Source organism: Equus asinus, chromosome 2 (genome assembly GCF_041296235.1).
Source record: "Equus asinus isolate D_3611 breed Donkey chromosome 2, EquAss-T2T_v2, whole genome shotgun sequence".
NCBI classification, from domain to species: Eukaryota; Metazoa; Chordata; class Mammalia; order Perissodactyla; family Equidae; genus Equus; species Equus asinus.
In genome coordinates this window covers 64437177-64452142 of record NC_091791.1, presented here as the reverse complement: position 1 = coordinate 64452142, position 14966 = coordinate 64437177, and the positions used below count along the sequence as shown (strand labels likewise).

General features: G+C 38.1%; 1 protein-coding gene and 1 non-coding gene across 3 annotated transcripts in view; both read right to left on the bottom strand.

Annotated features, from left to right (window-relative positions):
* LRMDA (leucine rich melanocyte differentiation associated) overlaps window positions 1–14966 on the bottom strand; it is a 1135247-nt gene that overhangs the window by 248149 nt on the left and 872132 nt on the right. The gene's annotated exons all lie outside the window — the stretch shown is intronic.
* Window positions 1908–2010, bottom strand: LOC123283580 (U6 spliceosomal RNA). The gene has a single exon (XR_006524263.1). It is a non-coding gene; the product is annotated as a U6 spliceosomal RNA (small nuclear RNA).

Sequence of the window (14966 nt, the reverse complement as noted above, 5' to 3'; positions counted from 1 at the left end):
TAGTACTTTCTCACGTTTAAACCCAGAATCTGGATCAGGTTCTGAACGGTTTATCTCCTTCTCTTCTGAGCCCCACTCTGAGCCCCCTAGCTCTACAAAACCCTCCGGCTTTATTTAAGAAGAAAGATTCCAAGACAGCTTCACCAACAACAAAACTTCCAATGCAAAAGTCTAAGCTCCTTTTATACTCTTGATCCCACCTCAGCCCAGTAATGACCCCACAGAGGAGAAGAAGGTTGGAAGAGGGGTGGAGGGTATCCATACCTTCTCTTTTCTCTTTCTACATTCTGCTGATTTTTTTTTGCTTGCACTCTCAACCTTGTTGGACCTTTCTCATTTGACTCTTTATTTCACCCGTTCTCCATTAACTGAACTTGTTTGTTACCAACTTTGCCCATCTGTGCCAAGATGGAAAGACAAAAATTCCAAAGCCAGTGTCTATACCCTCCCCAGGGAAAGTCTTCCATGGAATTTTGTAACCCAAAGATGACCCTGGCTTACATGCTGGAATTTCTTTACCATAGAAGAACTACTTCTGCAAAAAATTTTAAAGCTGTCATTTTCATTAAAAAAATAAGAAGATAAAAAACACACACACACAAGCCATTATTTGTAAAATACCTACAGATGATGAAGAGGAATGCATATCAATATATACACACGCATACAGATGAGTGAGTGAACACATGTGTATGTGTCTACCCATGGAGACAAGACAAATCTTTCAGATGAAAGTGGTTGAATACTAAGGAAAATGACAGGAATCAAGAATGATTCCAAATTTCTTCTAGCTTTTCCTTCCACCAGTTCCTTCAGATAAAAAAAATACAAAAGTTTCTCAGAATTCCATTTAAATTTGATACCTAAATTAGTTTCAAAAAGTAATCACATGGGTGGCAGAAATGCAGGGGTTACTAAGCAGGGGTCTCATTGTGGTATGAGAATGATTGCTAGCTAGAAAGGGGGATTTTCCTGTCCTCTTCTGGTATAGCTTTGCTAAATAAACTCTGACACCTCTGTGTCTCAATGTTTGATATCTTAGATTTTTTCCAAGGTTTACTAGTGTTCTGTGGTTATATTATTTAAAAATTATGTGGATATTTGGAATAATGACTACCATGCCCATGACAACCATCACTGCCACCACCATTATCATCCTGACTTCTTCTCTATCTAGACCAATTTGAAATTGCCCAGCTATACTTGTACCTTAAGAAATGTACAAATAGTGGATTTCCTTATTTTTCAAGGACAAATATAGATAGAATTTTTAGTGACTTAACATGTCTGGGTGCTGCCAATTTCAAATTTCACAATGCCAAAGAGCCCAGTGCAAGACTGTCTCAAACTCTGATGATGGAAGACCCTTCTAATTAGGTTTCCAAAGCATCTGTCAAGGGGAATAATGGAAATTCCAAGAAAAACTTGATCTTCAGAGAGCTTAGGCTCTGATTATGGTCCTGAGTTTGGGCCAGGTTCAGACTTTTCAAATGCTGTTCCAAATACTCCCTAACCTCATAATTTGGGACTACATTCAATGCTTATTCAGTGTCCTTTCCTTTCATGACCAGCATGCATGCAGCTCTTTATACTGTACACAACTTATGAAGTTGGACATATCATTCCTCCACTACACAAAAAATTAGACCCAGTTCCTCAACCCAAAGATATCTTAGATAAGAAGGTCTTTTTTATTGTTATTTTTTTGGTGAGGAAGATCAGCCCTGATGAAAAGGAACATCTGTGCCAATCTTCCTTTTTTTTTTATTGTGGGACGCTGTCACAGCATGGTTTGATGAGCGTTGTGTGGTTCTGCACCCAGGATCCAAACCCGCAAACCCCAGGCTGCCAAAGCAGAGCTCGCAAACTTAACCACTATACTACCAGGCTGGCCATCTTTTCTTTTTTTCAATATAGAATGCTTCACAAATTTGCATGTCATCCTTGTGCAGGAGCCATTCTAATATTCTCTGTATCATTCCAATTTTAGTACATGTGCTGCCAAAGCAAGAATGAGAAGGGTTTTTTTTAGAAAGAGAATGGTAAGTGGTAAAAAAAAATCACAGGTTTGGAATCACAGGGACCAGCAATAACTTTAAATACTTATAATAAGAGAAGGTAGCATCTGAGAACTAAGCATATGTGTTATTTGTAGTGATTATCCTTTCCTTACCTCATAAGATACATTATTGGCACATAGATATACTCAATAAATATTTATTGAACTAAATTAATCCACTCTCATATTGAACAAATTTACTTTCACTTAAAGAAGGCTCCATAATCTCTTGGTAACTTGATACTGTGCTCCTTACAATTTCTTTAAGAGAGAGTTCTGGGTTCAGGATATTGGTGTCGTTGTCTCACCTCATCCATAAAGCCTTCCCTGACAACTCGAGTCTACTCTACTCTTATTTTTCTGACTCCCATTGTACTCATTCCAGGTTCCACTCCCTCTGGCAAATACGAATATCTTATCTTGCCGTGTAAAATGTGTTTCATAAACACATCATCCTTCCTACGAGCCTATAAGTTCCTCAAGGGCAAAGGCCACAATTGCTATTTATTTTGCATGTCCCATTGCACACAACACAATATGGAACCCATACTAGCTTCTGAACAAGTACCTGTTAAATTGAGTTGAATTTTAAGAACAGGACTCCACTATCACTGATGATTTTGTTTCAGAGAATTACCAAAAGGCAGGATTGGTTGCATTCACCACTCATTTCACCCAAATTAAGTCCATTTGTCTCTACACTTGAAGTGCTAGTTAGGAAGCAGAGGATCAGAGAGCAGCTGCTTGCTTTCAACAAAGAGGAGATTGTATTTCAGCAATGGATTACAGGATTTCACATATTAGTCATTAGTGACTCTTGGCCAAACCCGTTGGTGTTATCAGAAATAAAAAGTAACCCTGAGATATGTCAAATATCAATTTCCAATTACTTTCCTGTGACACCTTTTTGCCACTTGGGAAAACTCCCAAGGGATCTGTTGCCCCTTATCAGCTCAGATCAGGCTTACCTTTCAAACAGGTAACGCTCAGCAGCACCCTGTTCAGCCTCAACATTACAATGTCCTCCTCTGACACTCAGATTCTCTTGTGAAGTCTTCAATATTGGCTTACACTGTCACTGGAGACCTGGCCCAAGTGTGGAAGGCCTCCTGATATTATACCCTAAACCATATGTGTTGGGGTGGGATGGGGATAACTCCAACACCTGTGGTGAGCTGTTGTCACTAAGGTTTCTCAAGCCTTAATTTTCACTGAGATGTTGAATGCAGCCACAAAGACTCATGCAGGACTTCTGCATCTTCAACTCCAGCCAATGGGACGAAAATAAGAGTGTCTCTAAAGGCTTAAATCTGATACTTGAAATATAGAACAGCATTTCTACACTCCAGGTTACAGAAGGCAGGCCAGAGACTAAATGAAAAACTCTTTGGTATTACAGATGTTAAAACTGAGGATCTGCAAAAAACCAGAAATAACATGTCCTCTTTATTACAAAGTAATGGAACAGAATTTGGAAAAACCAGGAAACATCTCTGGGTTCATAAATCAGCCCAGTTGGAGGGAGATGCAAATGGCCAGCACCTGGAATAAACCTTCATCCAGAGCAGGAGAACAGCCTAAAGAATTGAACTTCGGGGCCAAGGCTCCAGACTGCGCACTGTGATTAATGACTTAAGTGAAAGGTCTCAGTTGAGGCTGAACAATTAACTTGTCTCTCCACATCTCAGAACTCTCCACAGCATAACTATGTCTTCCCTGATTGTTCATGTTTACCAAAATGCAAGCCAGTCTGCGAAGCTTTGAATGTGTCATCATCAGACTGTTTCTGACAATTGGGAGAGCTCTGGTGTTTGTCAGGACTACTTTCATCAAATCATCTATGTTGACTCTGCATGCATGTCTCAACCTTTCAGTTCCTTTTCAAGTTTAAGAACCTTCTTAAATGAGGCAATGGCATCAGCCTCGATCTGTCAAAGAAAAAAAAGTCTACAGCTCAGAGGATTGCAAATGGACAGCATATGGCCTGGCTCATTTCTGGTCATGCCCAAAAAAGTTCTTAGGGAATTGAATGTCTGTGAGATTAATGGTTCCCTCCTGTCCTGCCTTTTTCCTCTAGAATAGGTTTCTCTAATCTCTTTCAGATTCTCTAAAGCATTTACATTAAACCAATCACTCCTCCTGAACCTGTAGCTGAGCCTCTATGAGACCTACTAGAACCTAAGGAAGTCAAGCCTCTTTCCCTTTTTCCTGGAGGTGAATTTGTAGATGAGAAAGAAAGGGAGGTATCCCAGAACCTGATTTTGAATGTGGAAGTACCCAAGAGGATGTATCCAAGGAATCCACTTGCCTCATTTGACCTTATAAAACTGATTCATTTGTGACAAATGGGTCTACCCAAAGTGGATATGGCCCTACACATGGTAGGTTTGGAAGGGTGCTGAGTGCCTTGCCTAAAAACATCACAGACCTACCACAGGAGCTGACCCTTCAACTCCCCTGTTGAATCCCATCCCATCCACAATCCCATCCACAACTACTTCTCTCCATGAAGGCATTCTGTCTCCAGAAGACATATCAAAACCAACAAGAATGACAACAATAATCGAAGCAGGAGCAACAACAAGAACATGTATTTTGCGCTTACTATAGGCCAGGAAGTCTTTGAAACACTTTACTTACATCAACTCACACAATCCTTACAACAACCCTACCAAGGTAGGTGTTAGTATTAACACTCATTTTACAGAGAGGGAGACACAGAGTAGTCAAGTAACTTGCCCAAGGTCACAAAGCCAGTAAGTGGCAAAGCCAGGATTCAACTTATGCAAACACAGGTCTCAGTCTTATGCCCTTAATACTATCCTAAACTGCTACTATGCTCTCTAGAGGTATTGGTCCCCACTCACCACTGCTAATGAGTTTAGAGAAGCAACCTTTCTAATATGGCACCTGCTTATCAGTCAGGCTTGGTGAATTCTGTTTCTATTACTCAATGTGTAACCTCAAACGAGTTTTGAGTCTCTAAGCCTTAGTTGTCCTTATTTGTAAAATCAGTATGATATGAAGACTTACCTCATAGGGTTTTTCTGAGGATTGGTGAGATAATGCATATGCAGGCCCTAGCACAGTGCCTAGAACACGGTAGGTGCATAATAATCATAGCAATGGTTATTACCAATCTGATTAGCTAATACTGACTAAAGGAGTTGGAGTAGATGAGGCAGAAACAATCACAACTTGGAATGTGGATATGAAAGGCAGATCAATGTGGTGACCCCAGAGAGACTAGGATACTAGGGTACTAACAAGTACTAGTGAGGGATACCTACTTTCTTGGTCTGACCCAATTTATGCAGCCTCTAGGTTAGCTTATCTCCATGCAAGAAAAAAATTCTAATTTTAAAACTATACTACATCAAGAAAAAATGAACAGATGTCCAAGACTTTTCTAATCCTCCCTGAAATTCCTGGCGCAAAAGCAAGACAGCAATGAATCCTTCATGGCCTTGTTGCCCCTCCAGAGTCAAGCCTGGAGATGCATCCTCATTCTGCATTTCCCACATGCTCTTGCTGACCCCTGACACATTACATTCTTTGCATCAATAAGAACTGGCGCCAGAACACACTAAATTGCCTTTGACTACCTTTAACTGATCAAGTATTTTTTTATGATTCTTTCCTGTTGTACCATTTTTCACTTTTGACTTCATAATTCTCTGCTGACTTTAAATGAAGCTTTGCCAGACTATCCAAGGTAGCTTTTAATAGAGATTTAGGGGTTAGCTTGTCCTGTGGTTTGGATTCAGAGTCTACTCCAGCAACAAGGGGAAATTAACTAGGTGGTTTCATCTCAAGTGGCCATTTATACTTGGAATGGACAGAGAGTCTATCTTCTTCCAAGTCTTGTAATCATGACACTACAAAGGGATATTCAAGAAATAAAAAAAAAACTAGGTAGCAATCACTTCCACACCACAAAACCACTACCCAGTGTCCCTGCAAGCCCAGATGACTGGAATAATATAGAGACAGCAGTGGAATCACTTGCTGAGTGACAGGGAGGAATTTGACCACATTCTGTCCTATGCCAAAGACAACGCTTGTTCTCCTTAAGATGAGGAACTCAAATGACCTTATACCAGCTATGCCAGCCTGCCCCTTGATGCTCCTCCCTGCTTTATGTTACCCTTAGTCCCCATTGCATTTTGTCCAGACGAAACACTGGAAGCCAGCTGGCCCTCAGTCACTGGGAAACGTGACATGACTGGAATAGAAAATGAGTTAGATAAGAAGTCAGTCTCCAAAATTAACATTTCTTTTTTAGAGAAGAATAACTTTAAGTTAATTATTTCTTTAAATTATAAAATTGCTAACAGTAAGATTTAGGTTTTGTCTTGTTTTTCATTGTCATGTAATGCTTGCTTCATTACAAAGGAATAGATATAACATACGTAAAGTATTCAGAACAAATATTTTAAATATATCTGTATACCCCTTACCAAGCTTAGAAATAAATAAATCTCTTTGGTTGTTCCTATCAGATTAGATTTCTTTGCCTTCACCTATCATCAGTCATAAATGCAACCCTGAATTTTGAGTTGTTCATTCCCATGGTTTTCTTCATAGTTTTGTCACATATATAAGGATCCTATTAAAATAGTGCTTTAGAATCATTCATTCTTTCTCTCCAAATTTTGTAGATTCATCCATGTTGAACGTTACTCAACTTTATTTAATGAATTGCTTGGGTTGTTTCCAGGTTTTTGTTTTGTTTTGCTATTACAGACAATGCTATGAATATAGTTCATATTTATCTGAGCACATGCAATAATAGCTTTTCCTGAGTTAGTGTCCTGGAAGTAGAATTGCTGGAGCTTAGGATTTGCATATATTCAAATTCACTAGATAATAATGAATTTTTCCAAAGTAGATATACCAATTCCAACTCCCACCAAATAGCTTTTGCATTTCTGTTGCTCTGCAACTTCACCAGCACTTGATACTGTCAGATTTTTATATTTTGCTTAACCACTGAGTTCAGCAATATGCATCTCATGGTTTTAATTTACATTTTCACATTTAATTGCTTTTTATAGATAATCATTGAGCGATTTTTGGGTAGTTTGAAACAAAATTCTTTGTTCAAAATAAGTGAAATGCAGTGTTTTTATAGATTAGCTGTGATTCTTTGGCTACATAGAAAGATACTATGTACATAGACATATAGGAATTAATTAACATATCTATATCTGCTACCCATACTTACAGCAGGAGTGGTAAGCTAGGGCCCATGGGCCAAATCTGGCTACCAGCTGCTTTTGTAAATAAAGTGTTATTGGAACACAGCCATGCCTATTTGCTTACATATTGCCTATAAATACTTTCACGCTACAATGACAGAGTTGAGTAGTCATAACAAAGACCATCTGGCATGCAAAGCCTAAAATACTTATTATCCAGCCCTTTACAGTAAAAGCTTGCTGACCCATGACTGAGCATCTCCACCTGTAGGCACAGATACCTCACAGTCAACATGTCCCCTAGGATCTGTTCCTCCCAAATGCCGCTCCTCAGAAAATGGCTCCACCTTCCACAAAAGTACTCAGGCCAAAAACCTGAGAGTCATCTCATGCTCTTCCCTCCTATTCACTATTTACAACCAACTAGTGGATACCATTCAAGTATTCAAGCTTCTCAACATCAATCCTGCAAAGTCCTCTTTCTACACCCATGCCTAGCCCTTTGTTCAAGCCTTACATTGACTTAGGCAATCCCTCACCCAATGATCAAGCCTTTGGTGTCCCCAAGTTTCACAGCACTTGTAACACTTCATTCCGTTTGTTTGAGTTCCTGTCTGCTTCTCCACGTAAACTGTAAATTCCTTAAGAGCAGGGACCCTTAACATCTCTGTACATAGTATGGTACCTTGCATAGCAAATCGTTTATAATAACTTAGCCTCCTGGAGGCTGCTTAGTCCTGGTCAGAAACCACTGAGAGCCTGACATAGCAAGACATTTGTGGCTGATATGCCACTAGTCAGCAGGGTTTGGAAATAGTTGGCTGCTCTCCTAAACCTCATGGCAGAGAGGACTTGGGAAAAGAGATTCCTTGTCATTATCATTTAATGCAGTGGTCCTCAAATTGTTGTGTGTTGAGGAATCAACAGAAGAGCTCATTAAAAATAACAGACACCAGGGTGTCACCCCAAGCCCATTGGAGCAGATTCCCTGGAAGTAAGCGCTCAAGCGTCTTTACCTTATGGATATTTCCTAGGAGATTCTTAGGTAGGCTTGAGATGCACATATCTAAGAATGACAGCTTTCTGAATCCATTCCCCTATTTCTACTCCACCCTACCACACTGCCTGTCATGAGTAACTAACACAGCATAGAACTCCCTGACTCCTTTGCTTGGGTACCAGAGCTTCCCTAAGCTTCTCCATCCTCCTCCAGTGGCCCAGAGGAAGCCTGATTTGAAGGGATAATTGTATTCTTTTCTTAGGGTTAAATTTTAATCTTCAATCTCTGTTTTCCATTGAATTGGTTGCATTACTGGTTAATGAAGGGGTCTACTCCCTACTCTGACCATCTTTACTGTTCAGCATACCTAAAATGAAGAATCTCCTGTTATATCCTAGTACCACTTGCTTGTAGGCACCATACTTTCTAGTATCTGCCTGAGGGAAGAGGCATGCAAACATTTGTACAATATATATATTATACAAATACTTGTTTTAATTTTTACTGCCTTCTTCATTTTCAACATTACATATCATTTAATATGTAAAAAGCAAATGTTAATAGAAGGGTTAGACCAACAACAATACCAATAAGATGCTGTTAATATTTATTAGAGATTTTTCTTATTAGACTTAATTTTTTCCTAAATTGCAAGTGACCCATTATCATTATGCTTGGTGGATAATATAACAAAACAAAATTACCAGTCCATTTTACTCATGGAGAAAGTCTAAGGTTTCTTGGGTTTTACAACACCAAGCACAGTACAAATTCAAGGAATTTTTCCAGTGCTGCACTCGGTGATTTTTAGGGGTCTATTTTCCCCAGAGGCATGTAAGTACTAAAATTGCATTGGATTGCATTTCACTCTCAGCGGGTGAGAAAGTGCATAGTCAATGGGTTATTTGCCATTCTTTATTTCCATTCTATGCAGTCACATGGAGGTATCTCTCAGGTGGTTGTTGAAGTTTACTAGACACTTAGGAGCCATCTTGTGCTTTCACTAAATGGCATTTATAATCTATAACCGAAGGGGCTGTCTATGAAGCCACTGGTGCAGCACACTTAAATTCTGCTTGCGTTAATTCAGGTTACAGAGATCAGATCTTTCACTGAGATTCCAAGGGGGGCCGGGGAGGGGACTGCATTTTATACATATATATATTAGATATGTAAATATCTAAACAATATTTATCAGGGATAAAGGTCTTGGGATTACATGAATTAATTAATAACAGGGGCCATGTAAAAATCATACCACTGAGTTTGCTACACCTTTATTCTTCTGTAATAAAAGCACTAAAGTCTGTAAATGCAGTATTACTCTGCTTTCATTCAACTAGGTATTTCTAATTAACCATTATTTTCATGCTTCACTAGTATTCTCATAATTGATGCTCATAACAGGATTCTTGAAATCTGAAGAGCCAGAAGTGCTTTCTTGAATCATCAAGAAACAGATTAAAATGTATTCAGTGTAGTTATATCGTTAAGTGTGTTTTATTGGAGGGTAATATGGAAGAGAAGAAAGAACACAGCCTTCAGGGTTAGACCTGGTTTTGAATCTCACCAAGGACACTTATTAGCACTGGGACCTTGCGTAAACTACATAATATCTCTCTAAGCTTCAATTTCCTCATATATAAAATGGGGATAACAGCCAGCTTTAGGAGATATTTTCAAGATTAAATGAGACCACAAACATATGTAAAATCCCAGTATAGTGCCTGGCTCTAAAGAAATCACTCAATAAATAGTAGCTGTTAGTAGTGCTGATATCTTCCTTCCCATTCTCACTAAATCAGTAAGCTGTGCAATACATGCATGTACCTCTTTAGTTTTTTTTTTTTTTCTGGCTCTCTTTATTTACTAGAATATTTGATTCATATGACTACCCTATCCCACAACTGTGACAGACTACAGAAAGTTTACTGTGGATTCTCAATATTGGATTATTTAAATTTGAAGAAGAAAAGGAATATTTTCTAAGAAACTGTTTCTTTATCACTGGCCTTCGGCAAACAAAGTTTCAAAGTCTTCAAAATGCTTACATATTACCCAAAGCCCCTTCCCTATTTGGCTCTTTTATTATTTTTGTTACTATTATTACATGAGCAAAATAATGGCATATTTTCATAAAAATTCAGAAACTGAAAAGGCTAGTTTTTTTTTCTTCTTCCTCTCCCCAAAGCCCCCCAGTACATAGTTATATATTCTAATTGTAAGTCCTTTCTAGTTCTGCTGTGTGGGATGCCGCCACAGCATCGCCTGATGGGCAGTGCTAGGTCTGCGCCCAGGATCCGAACCTGTGAAAGCCCGGGCCGCTGAAGCTGAGAGCACGAACTTAACCACTCGGCCATAGGGCCAACCCCAAACTAGTCTTTTTGAACCTCTTCTACTCTTTCCCCTCCAACCCAGGTGTCCCCCAGATGTAACCACTGTCAGGGGTTTTCTGTCCATCCTTCCAAAACTGTTTCTATGCATTTACACACATGTATGTGTGTGTGATTTTGTGCTTTTAAATACATAAAATCTATCATAGTGTACAAATGTCTTGTACTCAAATTGTTTTTTGCTCAAAAATGTGTCTTGGAGATCATTCTGCATTAGTATTTTATTTACGTTAACCTTTTTTAAACTGCTGCATAGTATTCAACATCATGATTTACCATACGTCAACCATTCCTTTCCTGAAGAGAATACAATTTCTCTTTGTATTTTTTTACTACTAGAAAACCACTGCTATGAGCATCATTCTGCATACTTCCCTTTGGACATATGTAATTGTTAGGTTATAGGCATTATGAATTTTATTCTAGTCTTTTAAATTCAATTTGTTTATTTTTGAACATACTTCAAAATTTTAAAGTAAACACAAGTGTACAGTGAACATTCTTTCTCCCACCTAGGTTTCCCACGTGCCTCATTCTCGCATCAAGAGGTAGTCACTATCACCGTCTGTCTTTCAGAGGTGTTTTTATAAACATAGATTCTTATCATTCTTACTTTATGTGTAAATAATAATATGCTTTACATATTGTTCTGCACCTTGTTTTACTCCCTTAACAATAAATACTGGATAGACACATATAACTACGTGGGGAACTTCGTAATTCTTTTGACAGAGATATACAGTATTCCAGAGATTGGATGTACCATAATTTATTTAACAATTTCTAATTGATAGATATTTGCCTATTTTCAATGTTTAGCTGGTACATCTGCTATACAATAAATATTATTGTATCTATGTCATTTTACACATATGCAAGTATTTCTAGGAGTATAGCTGCTGATCTATTTTTATACTGGGTTGTTGATCACTTTATAACCAATTTCTTCAGATATTAGAAATGTACATAATCTATCATCATAATATGATTTTCAAATATTTTTTAAGTTTACTATCTTTTGACTTTGCTTAAAGCCAAAAGTCTTTTTTTAATGTGTAACAGGTTTTTTTTTAAGTAAAAGCAAGAATATTATTAATAAGGTTACTTTTTTTAAATTTTTATTTTTTATTGCAGTAACATTGGATTATAACATTATATAAGTTTCAGGTGTACATCGTAATATATTTTGAATTCTGTGTAGATTACATCATGTTCACCACCCAAAAATTAATTATAATCTATCACCTCATGTGAGCCTAATCCGATTTTTGCCCTCCCCTCTCCCTGCTTCCCCTGTGGTAACCACCAATCCAATCTCTATTGCTATGTGCTTGTTAGTCGTTGTTTTTATCTTCTACTTATGAGTGAGATCATATGGTATTTGACTTTCTCCCTCTGACTTATTTCACTTAATAAGGTTAGATTTTTTAATTTTTGTTTTTTAAATCGGGGCTTCTGAATTGTGATTTCTCTATTTTCTTTTAGAATTTTCAGGGTTTCTTTTTCTTAGCTATTTAAAATTTTAATCCATTTGTAATTTATCCTGCTGTCAGGTATGAGGTATAGATCCAATTTTTTTCCCCAAATACCTAGTCATTTGCCCCAAGAACATATATGGAATAGTCTATCTTTTCCCCATCAGTTCAAAATACCACTTTATCATATACTAAATTCCCACATGTAATTGAGTCTAGTGCTGGACTTGCTTTTCTACTCCATTAGTCTGTTTGGTGATTGGTGGGCCAGTACCACATTGTTGTAACTATTGAGGGATTATAATATATTCGATATCCAGTAGGGCTAATTTCCCCTCACTATAATTCTTTTTCAGAGTGATCCTGGCTATTATTTTTGCTTATTTTCCCATCTGAATTTAGATTCATTTTTTCTAGTTTAAAAAGAAAAAAATCTTTGGTGGTCACATAGTTTCATAATGAATTTATGTCTTCATAAAGAAGTCATTGACATATTCATTGTCCTGAATTTTCCTATAAAAGAATAAGGTATATCTGTTCATATCTTCAAGGATTCTTGTGTGCCCTTCTAGAGAGTTTTAAAATTTTCTTCATGAAGATACTATATATTTTTGTTAATGTGTTACTATAATATCCCAATTTATTATCTTTTATGTTGCCTTTGTAACTGGAGTCTTTTATTCAAAGTACTTTCTAACCGGTTTTTGTTTTAATATTAAAAGTCTAGTGATTTCTGCATATTAACCTTATACCTTACTTCCTGCTGAATTCTCTTGTTAGTCTTTTAGTTGGTTCTCTTGAGTTTCCAATTGTCAAATCAAATAAAGTCATCTGTAAACATGATAGTTTTGCCATATATTTTCCATTTTCATGCCTGTAATTTCTTTCTCCTATTTGTATTGGCTAGTATTTCCAGCAAAACATTAAATAACAATAACAGATATCTTGTCCTTACTTTAATGAGAATATCTCTTATATTTGCCAGTTAAGCCAGGTGTTCACATTTGGACTGAGATGGATGTTTTATCATGTTAAGAAAGTATACATCTATTCTTGTATGCTTTTTATCAAGAATGGTTATTGAGGGCCAGCCCAATGGCATAGTGGTTAAGTTCGTGTGCTCTGCTTCAGTGGCCCCAGGTTCACAGGTTTGGATCCTGGGTGTGGACTTATGCACCATTTATCAAGCCACACTGTGGCAGCATCCTACTTCCTACAAAATAGAGGAAGATTGGCATAGACGTTAGCTCAAGCAAAAGAAGAAGAGGAAGAAGAGGGAAGACGAAGAGGGAAGAGGAAGAAGGAGGAGGAGGAGGAGAAGGAGTAGAAGGAGGAGGAGAAGGAGGAGGAGGAGGGGAAGGAGGAGGAGAAGGAGGAGGAGGAGTAGAAGGAGGAGGAGAAGGAGGAGGAGGAGGAGGAGGAGGAGGAGGAGAAGGAGGAGGAGGAGAATGAGGAGGAGAAGGAGAAGGAGGAGGAGGAGAAGGAGGAGGAGGAGAATGAGGAGGAGAAGGAGAAGGAGGAGGAGGAGAAGGAGGAGGAGGAGAATGAGGAGGAGAAGGAGAAGAAGGAGGAGGAGAATGAGGAGAAGGAGGAGGAGGAGAAGGAGGAGGAGAAGGAGGAGGAGGAGGAGGAGAAGGAGGAGGAGGAGGAGAAGGAGGAGGAGGAGGAGAAGGAGGAGGAGGAGGAGGAGGAGGAGAAGGAGGAGGAGGAGAATGAGGAGGAGAAGGAGGAGGAGGAGAAGGAGGAGGAGGAGGAGGAGAAGGAGGAGGAGGAGAAGGAGGAGGAGGAGGAGAAGGAGGAGGAGAAGGAGGAGGAGAATGAGGAGAAGGAGGAGGAGGAGAAGGAGGAGGAGGAGGAGGAGGAGAAGAACATAAAAAGAATGGTTATTGAATTTGGCCAAAGCCCTTCAGCATCTATAGAATTATGTCTTTCTTCTTTAGATATATTAAAAAGATTAAATAAATAGATGGATATCCTAATATTGGAACTTCACTACATACTTAGAATAAATCTTAGTGGGTCATAATGTTTTATTCCGCAGTTTATGCTATTGAATGTTGTTTATAATTATTTTATTTAGGATTTTTGCACCTATATTCATAATTGAGATGAGTATGTAGTTATTTTCACTGTAATCCTTATCAATTTTTCTATAAAGCTTTTATGCACTTCATAAAAAGAATTTGGAAGTGCTTGTTTATTTATGCTCTGGAACAGTTTAAATAGCTGTGGAATTATCTCTGTGGTGTGCAGGAACCAGCTAGCACTGAGCAAGAGCAGATTGTGTACATCTCTTCCCAGCTCCACATTAAGTGATGTCATGTCTTAGCTTGAAATCAGTCATGATGGGAATACTCATGCCACAGAAATTGGCAAACACTACAGATCGGGAGGGGGTGTTATTTTTTGTTTTGGGGGGCTTTTTTGCAGAGACCCAGTTGTTAAACATTTAACAGAATACTACTGAATCATGTTCTTTTCTAATGTTTGATAAAATCTCCCTGTAAAATCACCTAGAGTTGGTGCTTTTGTGAGGGTCACGATAGGACTTTATGAATTTTATTTTGCCTATGGAAATCAATCTGTTTCAATTTTCTCTGTCTTCTGGAGTCAATTTTGGGAAATTATATTTTCCAAGAAATTATCTACTTGATTTAGATTTTCAGATATTTGCACAGAATTGAACAAAGTTAATTCTCAGAATTCTGTTAGTTTTCTCATTCCTGTGGTTTCTTATTTTTTATTTTGTCTATTTACATTTTCTTTCATTTCCCTTGATTAGCTTAGTGATTTCGTTTTTCAAAAAGTTATTGCTGGATTACTTATTATACCTTTTGT